General features: G+C 43.7%; 1 protein-coding gene and 1 pseudogene across 1 annotated transcript in view; both read left to right on the top strand.

Annotated features, from left to right (window-relative positions):
* Positions 1–4,804, top strand: LOC119220555 (adhesion G protein-coupled receptor E1-like; annotated as a pseudogene).
* Positions 4,805–13,280: 8,476 nt separating this feature from the next.
* The window catches only part of LOC119220617 (protein phosphatase 1 regulatory subunit 29), a 43,851-nt gene continuing 36,471 nt past the window's right edge, over positions 13,281–20,660 (top strand). The window contains exon 1 of the mRNA XM_037476728.2: positions 13,281–13,406. The gene's annotated coding sequence lies outside the window, so the exon portion shown is untranslated. The remainder of the gene's footprint in view (positions 13,407–20,660) is intronic.

Below are 20,660 nucleotides of genomic sequence, written 5' to 3'. Positions count from 1 at the left end.
ATGGATGGGTTCACTGCTACAGATCCAATATCAGCACCTGGACAATCCAACAAATGCACCGGTACGGAGCCCTTGTTCAGTATTCAGGTGACGCCTCTGTATTTGGCTGTAGCCTTACTTCAGCACATTTGTGTCGAGGGCCAGACTCTAAATGCGTCAACGGGGCACTAAAGAAAGTCAGTGTGGTTCATTGTTTCATTTGTGTATCGCGTGTTTGGCAGATGTGGACGAGTGTGGCACGAATCCGCTCATCTGCGGCCCCAACGCCAACTGCTCCAACTCAATTGGATCCTACTCCTGCACCTGCTTGTTGGGTTTTGAGCCCAACGTCACAGGCGTGATATCCAGCTCCTCGAACCCGTGCACAGGTGGGTGAACGTGTCACTCTTGAGCAGCTGATGGCATTATTGAGTTTAGCCTTCGTAAAAAAAGCGTTCTTTATTTTTGTCTTTCTAGACGTGGACGAGTGTCTCGGGGATGTCTGTGGCGATGGTGGGACCTGCACAAACAACATAGGAAGCTTTGTGTGTGTATGCCACCCGGGCTACAGGCTTGATCTCAACGCGAGTCCTCTTTGCCCAGGTCGTTCTTCATATACGTCGGACAGCACGCTCCAAAATATGAGCACACGCAGTTCTAAATGATATTCCACCTCAACCTGGATTTAGTGATTCATGCTGACCATTCATTCATATTATAACTATCATCATCTGTCAGCACATTTGTTTTGGAGTAAAATCCAAATTTTCCAAAGATTGAAAAACTTCTCCATTTCATGCCAATTGTGTAAAGTGTTCCTTCTTTCCTCAGATATTGATGAGTGTTATAACTCCACCGTCTGCGGCCCTGACTCTGAATGCACCAACATACCAGGGAACTACACCTGTAAATGTAAGCCGGGGTACGCACCGACTGAACAAGACAAGGATCCCAGCCCGATGAACAGCTGTATTGGTATTTCGATTTTTATGTTTTTCAGATTTCAAATGTTTTTGCAGCCTCCAGGAGCAGTTGGAAAGCTGCAACTCAATAATAATAACTTTTGACATAAGTGAAAAGCGCCACTCACAGCTGTCTGGTTCATTGTTTCATTTGTGTATCGTGTGTTTGGCAGATGTTGACGAGTGTGACATAACTCCCCCCATCTGTGGTCCCTATTCCAACTGCTCCAACTCAATTGGATCCCACTTCTGCAGATGCTTATCTGGGTTTCGGCTGAACCACCCGAGCCTGATAGCCAGCTATTCTAACCCATGCATAGGTGGGTGAACATGTCCGCCATTGGTGTGCTTTTGCTGCATTACATTTGACTATTATGTGTTCAACAGTGTCTTTTCTCTCTCTTTACAGATATAGATGAGTGCAGTGAGACCCCAGGTCTATGTGGTATCCTAACTGTGTGCACTAATGTGCCGGGGACCTTCTATTGCTCTTGTATTGATGGATTCTACCCTTCGACTGGACTCGTTTGGAATATGAGCGCCACATTTTGTGAAAGTGAGCTTAGAATGCAATTTACTTACAGTATATAAAGAGTACTAGAATATCCCAATGCGCTCAATTCTTTGTCTTTTCCTTTTGCACTGACTGAACAGGCCTTGACGACGTTTTAAATAAGATAAAACCTCCAGAGGTAAATATCACCAGAACCTGAAAGTAAGGAATTATAAATTAAAAAAAAACTTTAAAACACATGTCCTAGGTTATGGTAAGAAATGCCTCACAATTAAGCATGCTTCAACAAAATCGGTAACAGCATTAAGAAATCACAATGTATTATTTCATGTTGCACAAATGTTTACATACTTGCCAATTTTCAACAAAAAGATGATCATTTCATCTCATCACATTAAATGTTGGGTTACGTTTGTGTATTTGCTGCAGGGTCAGACAAAAGAGAAAGCTTTTCTTGGAAACATGGACCAACAACTGAAAGAGAATGGGGCCACGTACTTACCAGATGCAGTGAGTCGAAAACACGGATCAGTAATGCTCTCAATTCTATCTTTGAATATGTTTTTCCACAATAGATGACTCCCTGCAATAATGATCCCCACAGTTATGCTATCTGTCATGAAACCAATGGTATTAATGCAACAGGTTTTTCTTACTTTGCCATTGTACACTGCTGGATGCTTTTAAATTTGATGCAGATAATGTGCATTAACAAAACTTAACCCCCCCCCCCCCCTCTATCTCTCTCTCTCTCTCTCTTGTGTTTGCTATCTCTGTAGACTGTGTCAAACAGCCTCTCAGCATCTATGGTAAATGTCATTCCATAAACAACCAGTGTCACCGCAACACGTCATCCGATGATGCTTTAATCCTACTGTGAGTTTTTTTTATGGCAGGAAGTGTCCGGTGTTGGACCACGCGCCAAGTTAAGAAGTGTGAGTAGCGAAGGAGACGGGGAGACCGGCAGCTTGATCCTGGGCATCTCAGACCGTTTGGTGTCCACTATAGTGCAGCCAGGTCAAAACGCAACCAAGAGGACGGTGACGAGTCAAACAGTGGGTAAGACATGTTCATCTTAGTTCACTGTAGACATCTGCTGTACCTCTGCCCGGGTGGAAAATCAAAACCTCAACACCGGTGCGTGTGTTAGATTTGAGTCTTGAAACTATCGGGCCCGACGATGCCGACGCCGAGAGAACCGCGCTCTCGGCCAACGGAAACACCATGCAGATCAACGTGGGAGCTCTGGCCAAAAACAACAACGGTGAGGAAAAACCCGCAAAGGATTCATTCAAGTGTAAACAAGCGTTAATGTTAAACGTTTTAGATGGTCTGAAACATGCAAAAGCCCTGTTGGTCACCCGGACAGGTTCCGCAGCGGTTGCCTTCCTAACAATAAATGGGCTGGAGAGTCTTCTTAGTCATCAGTACTTTAAAACAGAGAACAGGACAGAAATGTACTCGGATGTCATCACTGCCGTCTTACCGCTCATGAACAACACCAACCTCACTGAGCCCGTCAACTTCACCATCCAGCACAAGAAGGTACCGCCCCGATCGCTCGTCCCCCTCCACCTCGTGAGACGACATGAGGCCTGCTATCCATCTCTTGAAATCTCTCTTCAGACCGTGGCTGAATCCGGTTTGGTGACCTGTGTGTACTGGGAGGTCGGCGGGGGCAGCCAGGGCATGGGTTGGTCAGTGGAGGGCTGTTGGGTTGCATACACCAATGAAAACTACACCGTGTGCACCTGCTCCCATCTGTCCACGTTTGCCCTCATCATGCAGATAGGGGAGGTATTGTAGATATGTATGCATGTGTGTGCATCCCCACATACACACACATGGGCAGATTGATGACGCTACATGTTTGCCTGTGTTGTTTTGTCACCTCAGCCTCCCCAAGAGGACGCTTTCCTTGAGTGGCTGAACCGAATGTGCGTGATTGTCGGACTCTTCTTCCTGGCTTTGGCCATCTTCACCTTCCTGCTTTGTAGCTGGAACCCCAAGATCAACAACACGGCTCGTCTTCACCTCTGCCTCAACCTCTTCTTCTTCCAACTGCTGATGCTGTGGAATGATAAATATGTTGATCAAGAGGTACAGCAAGAGTGTTTCTCCCACATCTAGTAAGCCATGTTTGTTGAGGCTCTTTCCAGGAGAGTTGCTTCTCACTATGACATCCGTATGTCTACAGCGGGCCTGCAAAGTCCTGGCAGGTGTTCTCCACTTTCTTGTCATAGCAAGTTTTGTGTGGATGCTGCTGGAGGCGCTTCAGCTCCACCTGTTGGTCCGGAGACTCTCTAAAGTGCAGGTCATCCAGAGAGACGGCCTACCAAGGCCGCTTCTTTACCTGATTGGCTACGGCGTTCCATTTGTGATTGTGGGTACTTCTGCACTGCTATATTCTAATGGATACGGTGCTACTAATGCAAAAGTGTGAGTAAGCCAATCAGTAAGACATATTGTCTTATTTTTCTTTTCGTCCACATCCGAGTTGAAACGACTGATCTGATTCCTTTTTTTTTTTTGCAGGTGCTGGCTCTCCAAAGAGCGCAATTTCAACTGGGCTTTAACGGGCCCTGTGGTTGTTATCCTCGGAGTGAGTATATTGCATTCTAGCATTTGCATCCCATCTGTTTAGCTCACTGGAAAACTGGCCAAAACTGTTTCCCCTCGACTAGCCTGAACCTATATCCAAGATGCTCTCACAAAGACACATTATTCTCTGTTCTATCAGCTTTACAATCACCTCGTGCCACATGCACTCGCTAGAGGTGACAAAGGTGTTTGTATTGGGACTCCAATCATTGAGTCTTCAGAAGCCTATTACTTTTGAGTTATTGCAGATTTGTGTCACATCGCCGTTCGACTGCTCAATCTCAGCCTCTGTCTTTTCCCATTCCAGCTTAATTGGATATTGTTCTGTGCTACTTTATGGAGCTTGAGACCAACCTTGGTCAACATGAAAAGTGGTGCTTCTCAATCCAAAGACACCAGGTATGGCGTTTGCTTTGACAAAAATGAATTTGAAAAGTTCCTGTAAAACTTATTTACATGTAGTTTTCGTATTTTTAAAGTGTCCACATAATCATAGTGTGACAAATGCTGAACTCAGCAGTCATCTGTTTAAACTAATTGAATTCCCATTGGTAACAGGTTGGTTATTTTCAAGATCCTGTCCCAGTTTGTCATCTTGGGCTGCACCTGGATTCTGGGCCTCTACCAGTCAAACCTTTTCTTCCAGGTCCTCTTTATAGTTCTTAACTCCCAGCAAGGCACCTTCCTCTACATCGTCCACTGTCTGCTCAACAAGGAGGTACACAGCTTGCTGGATGACTCTTTTTGACATGTTTTCAGTTCCCAGCAGCAATGCTACCAACAAAAATAGTATCATTTCTTTTATTGGTTGTTTTAACCTATGCATCTAAATAGTACTTGTAATTTATTGTGTTTTCTAGGTCAGAGAGGAATACGTGAAATGGCTGACCTGTTCTTTCAATACGAGCAAAGAAAAAGGATCAGTGGTGAGTTTTAATACAAAACAACAACACATGGAACCACTTGATTATTAGTAGGATGTTTCTTTTTGAGGTTTATAAGGGCATTAAATACTCAAAATAGAAGGTTGGCCAACATTTGTAAATCTGTGTTTTATAAAAGTCTCTAACATTTCTTGCTGGAATTATAATTTGTAGTCCATTTTTGAATTAAATTAATGAATATGAAATATTCATTTCTACAGAAAGATGTGCCATCGGTCTCTGAAGACGTGGCCGAAGGCTGAAGAGCAGCAGCATGAAGGAGGAACGAATATCCCCCCCCCCCAAAAAAAGACCCATGGCAGCAAGGAGACGTGCAAACTGTACTTTGAACATTTAGTCATTACATATTAGCATTACATTGCTGACCTTGCTGTTTTGTTTGAGGATGACAAATCATAAGATATATATAAACGTGTGTGTATGTCTACCTCATCTGTACCTGCTATTATTCATCATTAAATTGTCTGGTTTGTATGACGTTCACTGGGAGGCAAAATACCTCCACAGCACCTGAAATAAATAAATAAGGTAATCTATATGGCAACTATTTGTGTAACGCAAGCTTTTTGACAGCTGGAACCGTACATGCACGGTTATGCACCATGCACGGTAACGCACCATGACAACCGCTTGCCTACGCAGTGCACAGCCACAGTGTTTGATATATGGCCACAGCAGCTTATCAGTTGCAACCAGGATGATAACTTCTGCTTGTGTGTGCAGCTAACATTTAAATCAGCTGTGTGGCAGCAGGTGGGGGCTTCACATCAGGTTGCGGTCACTCAAATGTTGGTGGAACCAGTTGGTGACAAACAATTAATCCCTGAGGAGGGATGGCTGTTGAAAGCGTCAAAAAATACCAGTAAAGCTTTTACTAGACAGCATGAAGACGCCTGTCAAAATAAACATGTTCTAATTCTAAGTGGTTTCAGATTTTCTGAATTTACAGTTTACTGAATTTGTTTTCATTAACTGAAAGTTTTGAGCTAGTTGTGGCAAATTAACTAAACACCCATAACGTCCCAATGGGTCACGGGACTAGTGAGTTGCTTCAAATCGATTTACTGCAATGTTATCAATTTATTTCCCAACATATAAAAAGGTTCATAACATGCAAGGGCTGTTTAGATAAATGTTTGTCACTATGCAACAGTCAAAACCAAGACAACAATTTTAGAAACTTAAAACCTGAGATATAAAGTAAAGTCCAAACACTGAAGCCTAGAAAAACACCGCAGGGTTCACTTAACAGTTTGATGCATGTGTCAATTGTGACATCACTCCTCCTGTCTTATTTTGTCTTTTATGATGAACAAGGAATCTGAATAGGAAAAGGAATAGTTTAATCTAATCTCACAATTAATCGCATTTATCTATTATTTATTTATTATTATCTATTCTATTCTAAATGTCCCTTCATTCATTTCGCCATTTTAATGCTCTTATTAACATGGAAAAGTGGATTTGCTTGCTTTATGCAAATGTTTTATTTTACTGAAAAACAACATTGCCAAACAGGATGGTACAAAATAAAATTCTAATTTCAGGTAAACAAGGACTCAGCCTATAGTGCAGTTAAACCATGGCTTAATATTGAATAAAGCAGTCAGGCCTCCTATTTCAGAAACAATGAATCATAACAGTTAGGTTACCAATTAAAGGTACGCCTACTACTTTATTGCTTTCAGCCAGCTGCTCAAACAGACAAGCCTGTTGACATTTTCAGACAAGTCATCCACCCCCCCTTGTTAGAAGAAACAGCTTGTAATAACCATAGGAAATGAATTCGACAGGACCTTCTGAGAAGGATCCGGACGTGCAAAAAACCCTTTGGTTCTATTCAAAGAGTTTTCCAAGTTTAAGGACTCCTTAATGGAACGTTGAGTGCCTTTTAGTTGGTGTTTTGCACGGTGTCCACAGCGGGCCTGCACAGTCCTGGCAGGTGTTCTCCACTTTGCGATGGTGGGTACTTCTGCGCTCGTATATTCTGATGCGTACGGTGCTCCTGAAGCAGAAGTCTTACTGATTGTAAGACAATCAGTAAGACATATTGTCTTATTCTCTTTTTGTCTGCATCTAAGATGAAAGGACTTTTGCAGGTGCTGGAGATTTCAAGTGGGCTCTGACGGGGCCCTGTGGTCGTTATCTTTGCGGTGAGTATATTACATTTTAGCATTTGCATCCCATCTGTTCAGCAAAAAATGTAATTAGCCCAGCCAGGCGTGGTCTCTAGCTTTAACGCGCCTGGACCAACTTTTTAGCTCCATGAAAAAATGGCCAAAACGCACTTACAGACCTCCATGTTCTTAAGGGCGAGACACATCTGTGGAGAGTCTCCAGCAACACATAATCTCAATTTGAATCTAGATTGTCCGTCATATGCATCCCCAATTAGTTTAGTTCATTTTGACAACTGATTTTTTCATGTATGTGAAAAAGATGAGAAACCAAGAGATGTAAACACTGCAGATTTTTACATGTTTTGTTTGTGCCAGATATCAATTTCAGCAACACTAATCCTGAACTACGATCATTTATTTCCACAGAAAGATCCACCTTCGGTTTCTGGGGATCTTGACAAGAAAGGAATCATTTAATTGAAATAGAAGACAACTGGGACATGTAGCATAATTCATGAATTCTAGTTTATTTATTTTTTAACATGAATTGCTTCAGGTTGCTTTGTATTTTCATTGTCTAAGTACTGAGGGTATCAGTATCAGTGAGTGCTTTTCTTTATCGAATAATAATAATAAATAATTAAGAATATTGCAGTGTTTGATGCATTTAAGTGGTAGAAGTTTGAATGTCAGGCACTGCACCTTTGCTTTAAGAAAGCTTCGTTTTTGTCACTACAAACTTGTGACCTAATGTAAGACACCTGATTCATTTGCCTTTGTTCCTGAAGCTTCCATAAACATTTCACCGACTACACCCTGGGCCAGAAAAAACAAACTTTCTGCAAAGTAAAAACTCCCATGTCTTGTGTTGTTTCCTCCTCTGTCAGTGCGTACTGTATTTACATGAGGGCTGGGACGCCGAGGTGGGTCAAACTTTACAAGACAAATTCACAGCACGGGCATTTACATTGCATGCATTTCATTTGTATTTACGCCACACGTTAATTCAAAACAGAAGCATACGTTATTTTCAGATGGATAACCTGCAAGGATAGACTCAATTTAATGTATAGACCATTATTTATCGGTGGAGGTTCTGTAAACAGAGACAGTCCCCTGGTACCTCAACGGGTGAATCCAAACAGAGGAATGTAATTACTCTACTTCTATACCTACGGGTAAGCAATCATTTAAAGGTAAAACCTGGCCATGAGGTGCCTCAAGAGACCTGTGATTACATCGCCAATGTCAATAGACGAATTGAGGGCCAGTTTGAAATGGTATTGGATGATGTTAAGGCTGCATGGAAATGTGGTAAAAAAAAAAGGTTAAAAGTCTGATTGTTTGTACAAATCACAAACCACGTTCCTAAATCAGATGGTCAGACATTTTTCAATGCATTTAAAGTGACTTTTAAGTCACTCCAGCTTAGCACTTGTTAACGATCACAAAAGTCTCTTTCTACAAATCCCGGTCCTCGTTGTAATCTGTTGATCTGATCACAGATTGGCCGGCTTCCCACTGGACATCAACTCACCAATAAAATCAGAAGCAGCCGTAGAATTGCCTCCAGTGTTTACTTCTTTACGACAGTGTGCTCCTGTCTGTGACATCTTTGTTAGTGTCTTTTCACATGCGGGTCACTTCATAACCGTGATCCGTTCACACTGGAAGCGGATATTGACCGCAATTGAAGGATAATATGAGATGCGCTATAAATCCGAACTGAGCACTAAGGGGCTCAATGGTAGCGAAGCCCAGTGATGTCATCTACAGGGATAATCAGTTACATAACAGGACCCGACTTCAAATCAGTGAGTCAAATCCAATGTAGTGTAGAATTGCGCATGAGGCGCGCGGCTGACGCAGGTGTAATTTACTATGACTGCCGCTAGATGTCAGCAAAGGGGCGTGTTAAACTGAATGTACTAAGTGAATGGCCTCGAATGTTCCTCAAAGATTTCCTGGTGATGCTCACTGACTGCGTGCCCGGGTTAGTGACGCATGCTTTTGTTCATTAACTTGCGTTGGCTTTAAACAGCTTCACTTAAAATAGCATGCAATACAAATACATACAAATAACACACCTTAAATATTGATTAAGCACTGGAAGCAATATTTTCCCTGATGTCTTGTTGATAACAAATTAGAGCAGAGCATTAGCAGTTGATTTCTCCTTTGTTTTTACCAACTTTAGCTTCCCCTTGTACGAAATTATTATTACTTTATGCTGGTAGTGTGGTACAATCCAACAGCAGAGCCCTTCTGAGGATCTGGACAGTGAAACAAACAGTGGACCAGTCCTCCATCCTTTGTTGTTGTATGCGTGATTATACATCTGCATGCATGCACGTGTGCTAGAACAGAAAACTTTGTCCATTCAAATTCTTGTTAAATAATCCGTAGCGTCAGTAAGGATCAGCTGGAACTCTGTATTCTGTCTGCTTGAGTGCTGATTGCGTCCCAGTTGAATGTAGTGATGATGCCCACAACTCTGTCCAGGCGTGAGGCCACTGATGACACAGCCAACATTCACACATTATCACACACCCAATATTTATTCTCAGTGTCTCAAACACTAATTCTATTAAACATACAATCCGACAGTGTTCAACTGACAGCTGTATAATGCACAAATCATCTTTATCATATGCTCCTAGAAATACAGCTGTTTAGAAATAAATTCTGACCCAGTTGGTGCACAAGCGAATTCCTCGCTGCAGATGTTGCAGGAAAATACGTCAGGTCATTAGTCTTCTTCAAATGTTTACCATCACTCGGGTAACGACATTGGATGGGTCCTTAGTTTTGCAATTTTGTATTCCCGGGCCTAGTTTAGGCCGGTTTCTGGTTTAGGCTCTTTGGGTAAATAAATCTCTGGGTGCGGAATTGGGTCAAAGCTTTTTCAACAACCCAAAAAAACCTGAAATGATCAATATGTAATATGTGCATCTTTGCTCCGCTAGATCTCTACAAAGCAATAACGGTAATGGCTTGAAACGAGTGAGTTGTACAACAGCACAAAAATCAAGACGCATTTTTAACGCCTCCAACAAATGTAACAGCCGCGGCTCGGATGTGGAATTCAAGCTTCAGCCATAACTGACTGGAGTGAAAAACGAGAGAATGCACTGCTCGGGGTTAGCCTCGGTGTCTCTCACTCTTTGCTCCTCTCTTCAATACTATTCTTGGTTGCTATGGAAACACACTTGGAGCGCTGGAGTCGTGAGGCCAGTCAGCTGAGATGCCGCTTCCAGTAAACAATCCGGCAATCTGAGCCGACTCAGTTCCCTCTGCGCCCGAGTTTGTCAAAGGATGTATAGACGTCACCCAGAGTACTAGGTGCCAGAAAGGTGGCAGGGACCAGCGGTGGAACCAACATTTTTCATCTTCTCTGTCTGAGCCCACTACATCTTAACCGCATAGCCTTATCTGCAGATTTTCAGAGCAGTCACTTCACGCCTGTAATTATTTTCACGATGATAGGAATGTAGCTAAGACTAAGAATAACATAAGACAGGCCTAATGGTCTTTTTTGTCTGTGAATACAAACTGTTGCAGTGCGTGGAACATCATCAGCACATTAAACATTGCTCTACAATTATCTGCAGATCAGTCTGCAAGGGACCTGTTCTTAATTAATAGTACAGGTGAAAGCACAAGCCCTTTGTCAGAAAGAGATGCTTCAATTCATTTCATCAATTCAGCCCAGCCTCGTCTTTAGCCAAAGTAAATATGCTTAATAGTCAGACTGTAATTGGTTGTTGTAAGAGAGTCCAACTAAAAGGAAATTGTCTGGATTGTCTGTTTGGATAACTCATCTGTTCTGTGAAAAGGAAATCATGAATTGAATTAATACTATTCGGTAAATTGGGTCTGTTTGGACAAAGCCAGTCAAGTTTGCAGTAAAAACGGCATTCCATGGTACACAAACCAGACGGTGACATCAAGCCAGGGTCCGCCCTATAACTTATAAACATGACTAACTAAACATGAAAGAAGGAGTGGATAATTGACTTTAATAGGGCTTTACTAAATTGGCTAAAAACTATATCCATTTAAATTCAAAAATAAAATGAAAGGAATGCACTCAGGTGGCAGCATGGAATCTGAAATAACATTTGTTAATAATTAAATTTGGCCTCAAAGGAGGGATCCAACATTAAAGTCACTGGAAGTAACTTGGAAATAATAACAGCTGTTAGTTTTCTGAATGTCAGAAAGAGAGTCACATTCATCAAAGTGTACCTTAATATTCATAATCATAATCATTATGCTGGATGCTGATGCAAAAATGAATCAAATAAATAAAAGCTGCTTTTTAACCTTCATGTTGGCCCTCAAGTGTTTGTCCAATGCCAGTCTGAGTATTTCAACAAAGCATCTCATTCCGATCTCATTCTAGTAAGCAAACCTATATAGTTTGGAGTCCTAATGAATTCTGTGACTAAATGTTCTTTCATCTCGAAACAAATCCGATCTTAAAAAAACTGCGTCAGACAAGATGTGAAGATAAACAGCACATTTAATGAGAGTTAAAACTGTAATTAAATGTGCTGTTGATCTTCACATTCCACATTCCGGATTGGTTCCTCTTCTCCGGTTCAGTTCTCAGCCTCTGTTTTCCCGCCTAGCTCAACTCTTGCCCACAGTTAAACCAGTTAGCGTTAGGCCTTTAGTTGTATCAGAAAGCTAAAGGTAGAGCGACGCCCTGCAGCCACGGCTGATGGAGGATGAATCGGGAAACACGTTGAAGCTCGTTTCTGTCTCCCATTGTGTACGTTTTTCCTCTCTTAACAATCGTTACTTTGGCTGCATACCTTTCAGATGAGGCGGAACAATGACTTGGTTCTGCGCTAAAAAGTTCCTTTTGATGCAAGAAACCTTTATTATAGATGATTGCTTTAGCTGCACATGGCGTATTTCTGCTCATGGTATACGATGTGTGGAAGCATCGACCGAATTAGCTCAAAACACACGGAGGCGAGCGGCAATAGATAAGCCATTTGTTAAGCATCATGCCAAGACAAGCCATTGTGCTCCTGCACTACAGGCACTGATAATGAGAAAATATCAGTCCCTGGAGCGAGCAGTCCCCCCACTGACAGAGAAAAGAGGCAAAGATGGAGAGAGAGAGAGAGAGAGAGAGTTAATGAGCTGTGGCATACACGTGTGTTTGCATGTGTCTGTGTGTACTTTCTTTTGTGTGTGAGAAAGGCGAGGAGACAAAAAAAAAGTGAGTGAGAAATGAGGAGGGGGGGGGGGTGTTAATTGAGTATGATCACACCTCCAACATATTCCTCTATGTGAAACAGGCAGAATTAACCTGCCACCTACACACACACACACACACACGCAAACACACACACACGCAAACACACACACACACACACACACACACACACACACACACACACACACACATGCAGAACATCACCAGGTCCTATTCCATTGGAAGCTCTAGATCTGCTTGATTCACCCACCACCCGCCCCCGACTCCATCTTTCATTCTTCTTTAAGCTTGAAATGCCTGTGTGGACGTAATGTAAACAAAATAAAAATAAAGAGGGGACAGGAGGAAGTTCTAAGAGCAGACGATAGAATGAGCTCTGATCACCTCCACGTTCATCATTGTCCCAAATCATTACACTCTGGGTATAACACCAATACATTATCCCTGGTTGTTGATGGAAGTGAATCTGTCCGGAAATGTTTATATCATGGTGCAAAATCCTGCTTTCTCCCTCAGCTCCCTCCTCCCTCCCCTTTTTACTTTTTACAACAGCATCTGTTCGTTACCCATGAAGGAGGCGATTCGTTGCATCTGTCTTTTTGCCTTAAACCTTTTGTTGAATCTTTTTCTTATGCACCGTCCAACAGTCAAACTACCTTACAATGTGTGCCACAGTCGCTATGCATTGTGGGTAAGCCAGCTCTTAAGGATTTATTCAATACTGATATGTCAATGGAATCTGCTATTTTTCCTCAATGAAAGTGCTGCAGGTACACTTCTCTGTAAACCACTGCAGTTCAACCATACTCAACAGCGGAGGTCTATGCATCCCCCTCCTCTCTCTCTCTCCCTCTCTCCCCCCTCTCTCCCTCTCTCTCTCTCTCTCTCTCTCTCTCTCTCTCTCCCTCTCTCTCCCTCCCTCTCGCAGTCATCCTCTCCCGCCGCGCTGCTGAGGCTGCGACGTTAGCTGTGGATGGAAAAAAATAAATAAACCCATCTGTCTTTGCTTCGGCCAACGGACGCCTTATTTGAAAAGGAAGGAAATAAGTGAAGGTACTGTACAAAATACCCGCACGTTTTCCTCTTAACACTTAATAACAATTTAGAAATGATGTATTATGTATCCATGGTCTGATCAATGATGTGTGAAGCGACGGCGGAGCGGACATGCACCTGCACCGCAGACTCCAACGCACTGTTGGGTTGAGTCCTCTTGCTGCAACAGAAGCTCATATGCTTGATCTTACGAGGCTTTCCAGGCGAGGTTGGCATTAAGTGTGAAATAAAAATAAAAAACATTTATTACTGGGTAGAAAGTCTGTTCCCCCGTCCTGGCACAATTGTTGCTGAACCCGCTGTTTTTGCACGTTTGCGTTTAAATGGTGAACAAAAGTGATTGGCATTTCCCGCGTAGCCGGGCTGGTGTCCACGCTCGGTAATGCGGCGATGGGATGGACGTGCAGAGGAGGCGACATAGACAGATGTGAGAGAAGGGATTTAGTATCGAGGGAGGAATCACGCAGGGGATAAAACTGGTGATGCGTGCGAACGTGTTACTGTGTGTGTGTGCGCGCGCGCGCGCGCGTGTGTGTGTGCTTGCGTGTGTTATCTCGTCTGTGTGTGTTGTGTGTGTTTTATTTTCAGGGCGAATGGTCCAGCTTTCCAGCAGCGTTCACCACTCAGTCTCACGGCACGCGCCACACTTTACCTGCAATGAGGGCTTCAGCGTGAGCTCCCTTTAGTTCTCCCGCGCTCGTGCGCGCGTGAGATTCAGTGAGTGAGTGTATGAGAGACACAGAGACACAGGAGAGAGAGAGAGACAGAGAGAGAGAGAGAGAGAGAGAGAGAGAGAGAGAGGGGGGGGGAGGGCGGGCGGGGGGGGGGGGGGGGGGCTGCCTACCAGCAGCAGCAACAGTGTCCAACTACTGACCGATGGACCTCACAGATTCCCTCGCCCACACATGTTTGACTGCCAGGCACGTGAATACGCGCAGAAAATGTGAACAACCTCTTTTTTTTCTTCTTGAAAATGATCCGTGGTAGCGCGGGTTGGTTTGTGTCCCGGACGTCAGAGCCCGGCCGACGGAGTGCAGTGGTTCAGCACCACGGACAGCGCAGTCGGGGGACAGGGCTCGAGACGCACTCATGTTGGAGATCAAGGGCTTCTGAGATGAAACGTGATGCGCATGCACCATCTGGAGCGTGCACAGGGTTGCTTTAAAGGCGATGGGAGAACAATGACAGGAACTAGTTGGTGTTGTTCTGGAATAAGACAGATGGCAGATTTCCTTTGAGTTGGTTTCCCCAGCTGCATTCTACCTCCAAAACAACCAGTTAGAACTAATTGTGGAGTATTGGAAAGCCAGTGGAAGAATTTGGTCCAAAGTAATATACATAAAGTGAAATGAATAGCTTGAGAACATATTGGTTTTAATTAAATGTAGCTGCCAACCTGCCAAAGTGAACATATGTTAGTTTTAAACTAAAGACACAGATGTCAATAAGAGAGCAACGTTTCTTAAATCAGTGATTGATCAATACTTAATAAGTGCTTCACCAGGTTGGTCTGCAAATGACCGAGGGGTCTATCGGTTTGCTCAGTGGGCGGATACCTTCTTAAACAGCACAGTGAATTGCTTTCGCCACAGTCAACAAGAAAAACCTCTCCCAGTGGCTTAACCTAAGCCTGCATGGCCCCATCAATCATTGGCCACACCCACTTGAATTGAGGAAAAATACATAAGGAAGCTACGCCAAACTACAACGCACTAAAGTGCTTTATCCCCTATTTTGCCTTTGACTATTGCTCATTGCCTATTTGTCCCACTTTGTTTGTGTCCCCAAATCCATTGGCTCCGGATGTCTATGATGTCCTTCAAGGAATGACGAGCAGTCCCCAATCAATTGCAATCGTAGATCAGGAAAACAAGGAGGAGAGGTAGGCAGGTCTGGAAGACCTAAATCAGCACCACCCACCTACTAGACCCAATGCTTGTTGCTGTGACATTTCAGTTCATCAGAATACTATTGAAATACGTTAGTCATAATTCAGTAGCATCGTCTGTTGGTCGCTCCGAGTAGGTTGATGGATGTTGTACTGAAAGAAACCTGAAACGCAATTTTCTTCCTGCCTGCTTCTCTTGTGTGAAAACCAACACATGCTAACTGATGTTGAGGAGCCCACCGGGTGAGCTAAATAAGTGGAAAATAGCAAGAACACCAACATGAAAGATGGTGTTACTGCAGCAACATAAACAAGGGCCCTGCAGAGGAATCATACAAGCGTACGAATCATGTGTTATGGGCTTGGGTGTTCATTTATTTCGCTGGTATGCTGATCAATCAACAGGTCGACAGCATCCCTAAGTCTGATGGAGGGCATGGCAGTTGTACTTATGAGGAATGAGTAAATGTTTCAGCGGTCTCTCTCTCTTCACAGCTCAAGAATGGGGCCGATGAAACTCAAGCATAACAGGATCTTGAGGAGTTACTGAATAACTAATACTTAAAGCCGTTAAGTGCCGTCGCATCTTCCTGGCCGTGGCACACCGAGAGGCCAAGGCAGCCAGAGGTCCGTTTCACCGACGAATCGGCCGTGCAAGTGTATGCAGGTCGTGCGATGACGCGGCGCATTGCAGTGATGGAAGGCTCCTCTGTGTATCGTCACGATTTGGGTGATATTTTGAGGATACTTTGTAGCCAATAAAACTGTCCACCCGATGCGTTTACTGGCCTTCAAACACACCAATTCACACAAAGTATATTATTCCACGATTTCTGTCGGACAGGACACAACTGTCATGTAAACAAAATGCTATTCCATGTGCAGTGCAGAAGGTGCCTGTCACTTGCTATCACCATCATTACATCACTACGCCACAGCAAATGTCTTTGTGGAGCTGTGGCCGTTAGCATTTCCCCGTCCTAGATGCAATGTTACCTTACGGGCGCACGCTGATTTCAAAATGTGGGAATGAAAACTGATATGACAGGTTTACTGCTTGATTGACGGGTCATTTAATCCATAGACTACATGGTATTAATGCCACCGCTGCTGTAAAAGGTCTAAGCCTGAGACCTGACTTCTTTTTTACTGCAGTGTTCAGTTTTTTCACAATTATATGCAACTTTTAGTGTAAAATCTAAATAATTCATTTACAATATAAAGGGAGTGGAATTTTCTCTGATTAGCCTCCCAGCTCAAATGTTTCACCGGCTAAGTGCACATACCGGGGAATAAGGACTGTCAGTTTTCTGGCTCACAGTTTGTTATCTCGAATACTTAGCATTCCCCACCAGCTCCACTCTCCCTGGCCTCCCTTCCCCAGCCACGCCCTCCAAATTGATTTCTGTATCCATCAGGAGGGATTATGCTAAGATCGTGAGAGGGATAACCCATCGGGAGACATTCACACTTGCTCATTCCGCATCACGTCCTCGGCCGCAGCACACTGCGCTCTCTTTCAGCCTAACAGCTGTTGCAGTGCTCTGTGCAATCAATACGACAGTCATGTTTCACAACAACCGTCACTCCCTCACTGCCAGGAACCTGTGGGAGGTCCCCTTGGGCAGGAGACTGAGAGACGTGGTAGACAGCAATTCGCTGACGAGCTGTGAGAAAGGCAACCCTGGGTTTGTTCCTTAGCTGCACGTTGGCGCAGTAGGGAAAGTGTTGATGAAGGTCCAAACCGCCGTTTTTTGTGAAATGCAAAAGAAAAAGAAAAGAAAGGGTGTAGATGCAGAGAGTGTACGGCCGCATGCTTGGAAAGCAAGAGGTCGGGGAAGGAATAAAGAGAAGGATTGAAGACTGGAAACCCAATTGTGTCAGTAGGAAAGAATAAAGGCAAAGACTAGAAATGTATTACTGAGAAGTTAGTAAACCTTAAATGTTCAGCACCTTAATCCCCATGAAAGACATCTGACAGCTAAGGTCATGTCTCCTCCCTGTCCCTGGTAACTGTGATTGGAATAGAGAGAAGGGTGACGGTGATCTGTAGACTCCAGCTGGACCTTTACAGCAGCCTCAGTCCCGCTTGAATCAAATATCCCAGTTGGGGATTCTGTCCTTTGAAGTCAGTTGGTTTGCAGAGCCATATTTCTCCTTAACACCATACAAGCCAACCAGATGCATGGAAAATACCCCCGGCAATGCGGGGGGCCTGATTACCACCTTTTGGGAAATCACTGGACTACAAATAACAACGTCCAGTGAACCCGCAGCTGTCTTTGTGTCGGAGGGGGGGGGCAATCATCTGGTAATACGGTATCCCCACTTCCATGCTAATAGACTCGGAGCCCAGCGGTTTGCGGCTGTAATTGGAGTGACAAAGTGGAGCAAAGTGACCTGACATTGACAAAATGCTTCTGACGGTGAGAAGCTGTTGAGCAGACAGGAAGGAGGGGGGGGGGAAGCGATGTCTGTTTGCAAGTGGGAAGGTGTTGGCTCTCTTGTGGGGTCACGGAGAAGCAGCGTGCATGTGTGTGTGTGTGTGTGTGCGTAGGCGCGTGCACGGACACACATCTCCCTCCAGTTCAGAAACACGAGTCACGTTGTCCACAGGATGTCTGCAGTACAGCAGCCATCGCAAATAAACCCATTGGGAAAGAACGCACACTGATATGCTAGATGTGCACACAGTATACTAAGAATCCCATGTTGTATCGGTTTCTGTGTCTGTGTTTCATTAGATTTCGGATTTACAGTTTTTCCATTCGTCAGCTTTAAGATTGACATTTTTTATCAAATACTGTAGTACTGTCAACACACAAGCTAGCGTGCAATTTGGAGAAAAATAAATGAATGGAGAAATAAATAGTTTCTTAAAACTCTGAAATGTAAATTCATGTATATTAATGAGATTTTATTTTGCTTCTCTTATGAAGCTTTTGCTCAAGATGCACTACGATACATAAATGATTAGTTTCTGCTGTGGCATAAACAGAAACATAACTTTTTTTTTTTTTAAAGAAAAAGTTATTTTGGCACCGTGTGATGTGAAGCCAAGTGTGTGGACGCGTTTGGTTTTAATAATCTCCTGAGGAAGAATGAGCTTGACATGACTCATACAACATGCAGCTGTTTCTCTTAGGGCTGCTATTTTCAGCCTGTGCTCAACTATGAACATTTACACAATGGTTTACTCGTGTTCTCGGTCCACAGCGCTGCGAAATAGTGGAAAGGCACACTGCGACTCATCGTGTGAGGGTTGAAGCGCTCTCGTTTTAATGAGTTAACTAACTGAAGTCATTCAAAATGAATTATTGCTGAAAGAAATTGGGATAAAAAAAAAAAAAAGTGAAAGCCTTTGGTTTAATTCAGAATCGGTTTTGAATTTACTTTGATGGCTCTCGAAGAATGGATAGTTTAATGAATTATAATAAAACGTATTTTAGAATGTAACCTGTGAGTAAATTCTTAAGCTATAATGTCACCAGTAAACCTACAAACCTGGTGTGAGACGTTTTCCTCAAAAGCAGAAGTAGTAGTGTTTTTTTTTTTCTTCCGTTTCTCCATCCCCTGAACTTGACTTTGTTCCATTCGTGCTTCCGCGAGTAGCTGCGGGTGTGCGAAGCAACTGTGCCGTCGCAGGTGTATCACTGAAGAGAAAAGGAAGCACACTGTTGAGTGGGAAGTTGTTTGTGCGAGACGCTGCAAGCAGCAACACCACAGGCCGAGCCCCGAGCGTGCGCTGAGCAGCAGCCATCTTTACCCCGGGTTTAAAATCCAGATTTCACGCTGTGCAATGTCGACACAGCGTGAAGTCAGGAGTAGCCAAGTACTCGAGGTGTGTTATTCAAATGTGCTCAGAACGGCTCCAAAATCGGATATAAGTAAACACATTCACAAAAGCCCCCCCAAGGAAATCTGCACGTTTGTACATTATGTCATTTTCCTCTGTATCCATGTGCTCGGTAAATGTTCATTGTGCGCGCTTGTGTACGTGCGTTTAAGTAAGGACACCATCTGCCATCATCTTTGCTTTGTGCCCCCCCCCCCTCCTATTTAACCCCCACCCACTGCATACTCTCACATACACAGTCCTTCAGCGGTGGACTTGTGGATGTAGAAGGGAGCAGGATGCACCATCGTGGAAGTGGGTGTTGTGTTCGGAGCGCTGAGCAACAAGCGCAAAGATTCAGCAAAGAGGAAATTGTGGTATTTCTACTTGTTGTTAAGCCCGTGAAATGTTGTACTCACATCAGGTAGAAACTTACATATTTGCTTTTAAAACTCACCCACGCAGGCACACATGCGCGCGCGCACACACACGCAGGAATACAATTACGTACACATTTGTACCGACATACGAAGTGGATTTTGGAATAATGCCTTGGTTTTTTTCCCGACTGCCCTAGATTAATTTGGCATCTGTGGTGCGTACTCATCTCTCGCTCTCTCTTTCCCTCTATGTTCCTTTTACACACACACAAACACACACACACACACACACTCTCCTCTTTTTTTAGTTGGCTGGTTCTCGTCTTCAATCCCTCCCTCTTCCCCCCCCCCATCAGTTCTTGTGTCTCTCTCCTTCTCTTAGTACCAACTGCAAAGATATGTGTATAAATATTTTAGCTTTGTCAACCACTCGCACAGAGACAGTATCTGTATTCCCCTGAGGGTGTGAGAGAGCTCGCAGGCGTGTGTGTGTGTGGGTGTGTGTGTGTGTCTGTCTAGGCACAGTGTACTTGGATGCGTACGTGATGGAATGTTCTACTGAAGCATCTGTTCCATATTAGTGTTTCTAGCCCATAAAAAAGGAGTTTTAATGTTTTTGTAATCACTAGTGTGTCCAGAATCACATTGATTTTCAGTTATTGAATTAGTTTGAGGTTTAATGTTTATGAATAGTGCAAAGAATAAAACACTATTTATACTAACCTGGCCTTAGCTTTGTTCCAATAGCAAAAACCCTGCGTTAAACATTCAGGGATCTCCCCCTTTTACAGTAGCCTGTGTGTGTTTCTCCTCCTTCTCCATTCCTCTCCCGATCCGCGTAGTGAGAAAATATTGGATTTGCACACACATACCGGAGAGAACGTGCTGTGAGGAGCCCCCGTGAAGGTTCCTGTCTGATGGCGTGAAGTCTCTTTGGCTGTTTGGACATACTCGCCACCTTGGCCAATGCATTAAACATGAATCAGCCATCCTCGTGTACCTATTCTCAAAACATTTGGTTGCTGGAAGCCTACATAACAAAAAGGTAAATCTGTTTTTAACTGATTTAATGTCGTGGCTCAAAGGCGTTCTCTCTCTAAAACCATTATATCTACATGACTACACAGATCAGCCAGTGTGTCAGATTA

This window comes from Pungitius pungitius, chromosome 12 (assembly GCF_949316345.1).
Source record: "Pungitius pungitius chromosome 12, fPunPun2.1, whole genome shotgun sequence".
In the NCBI taxonomy this organism is placed as follows: domain Eukaryota; kingdom Metazoa; phylum Chordata; class Actinopteri; order Perciformes; family Gasterosteidae; genus Pungitius; species Pungitius pungitius.
Note: the sequence above shows the minus strand (reverse complement) of the source record. Positions and strands in the feature narration are given on the sequence as shown.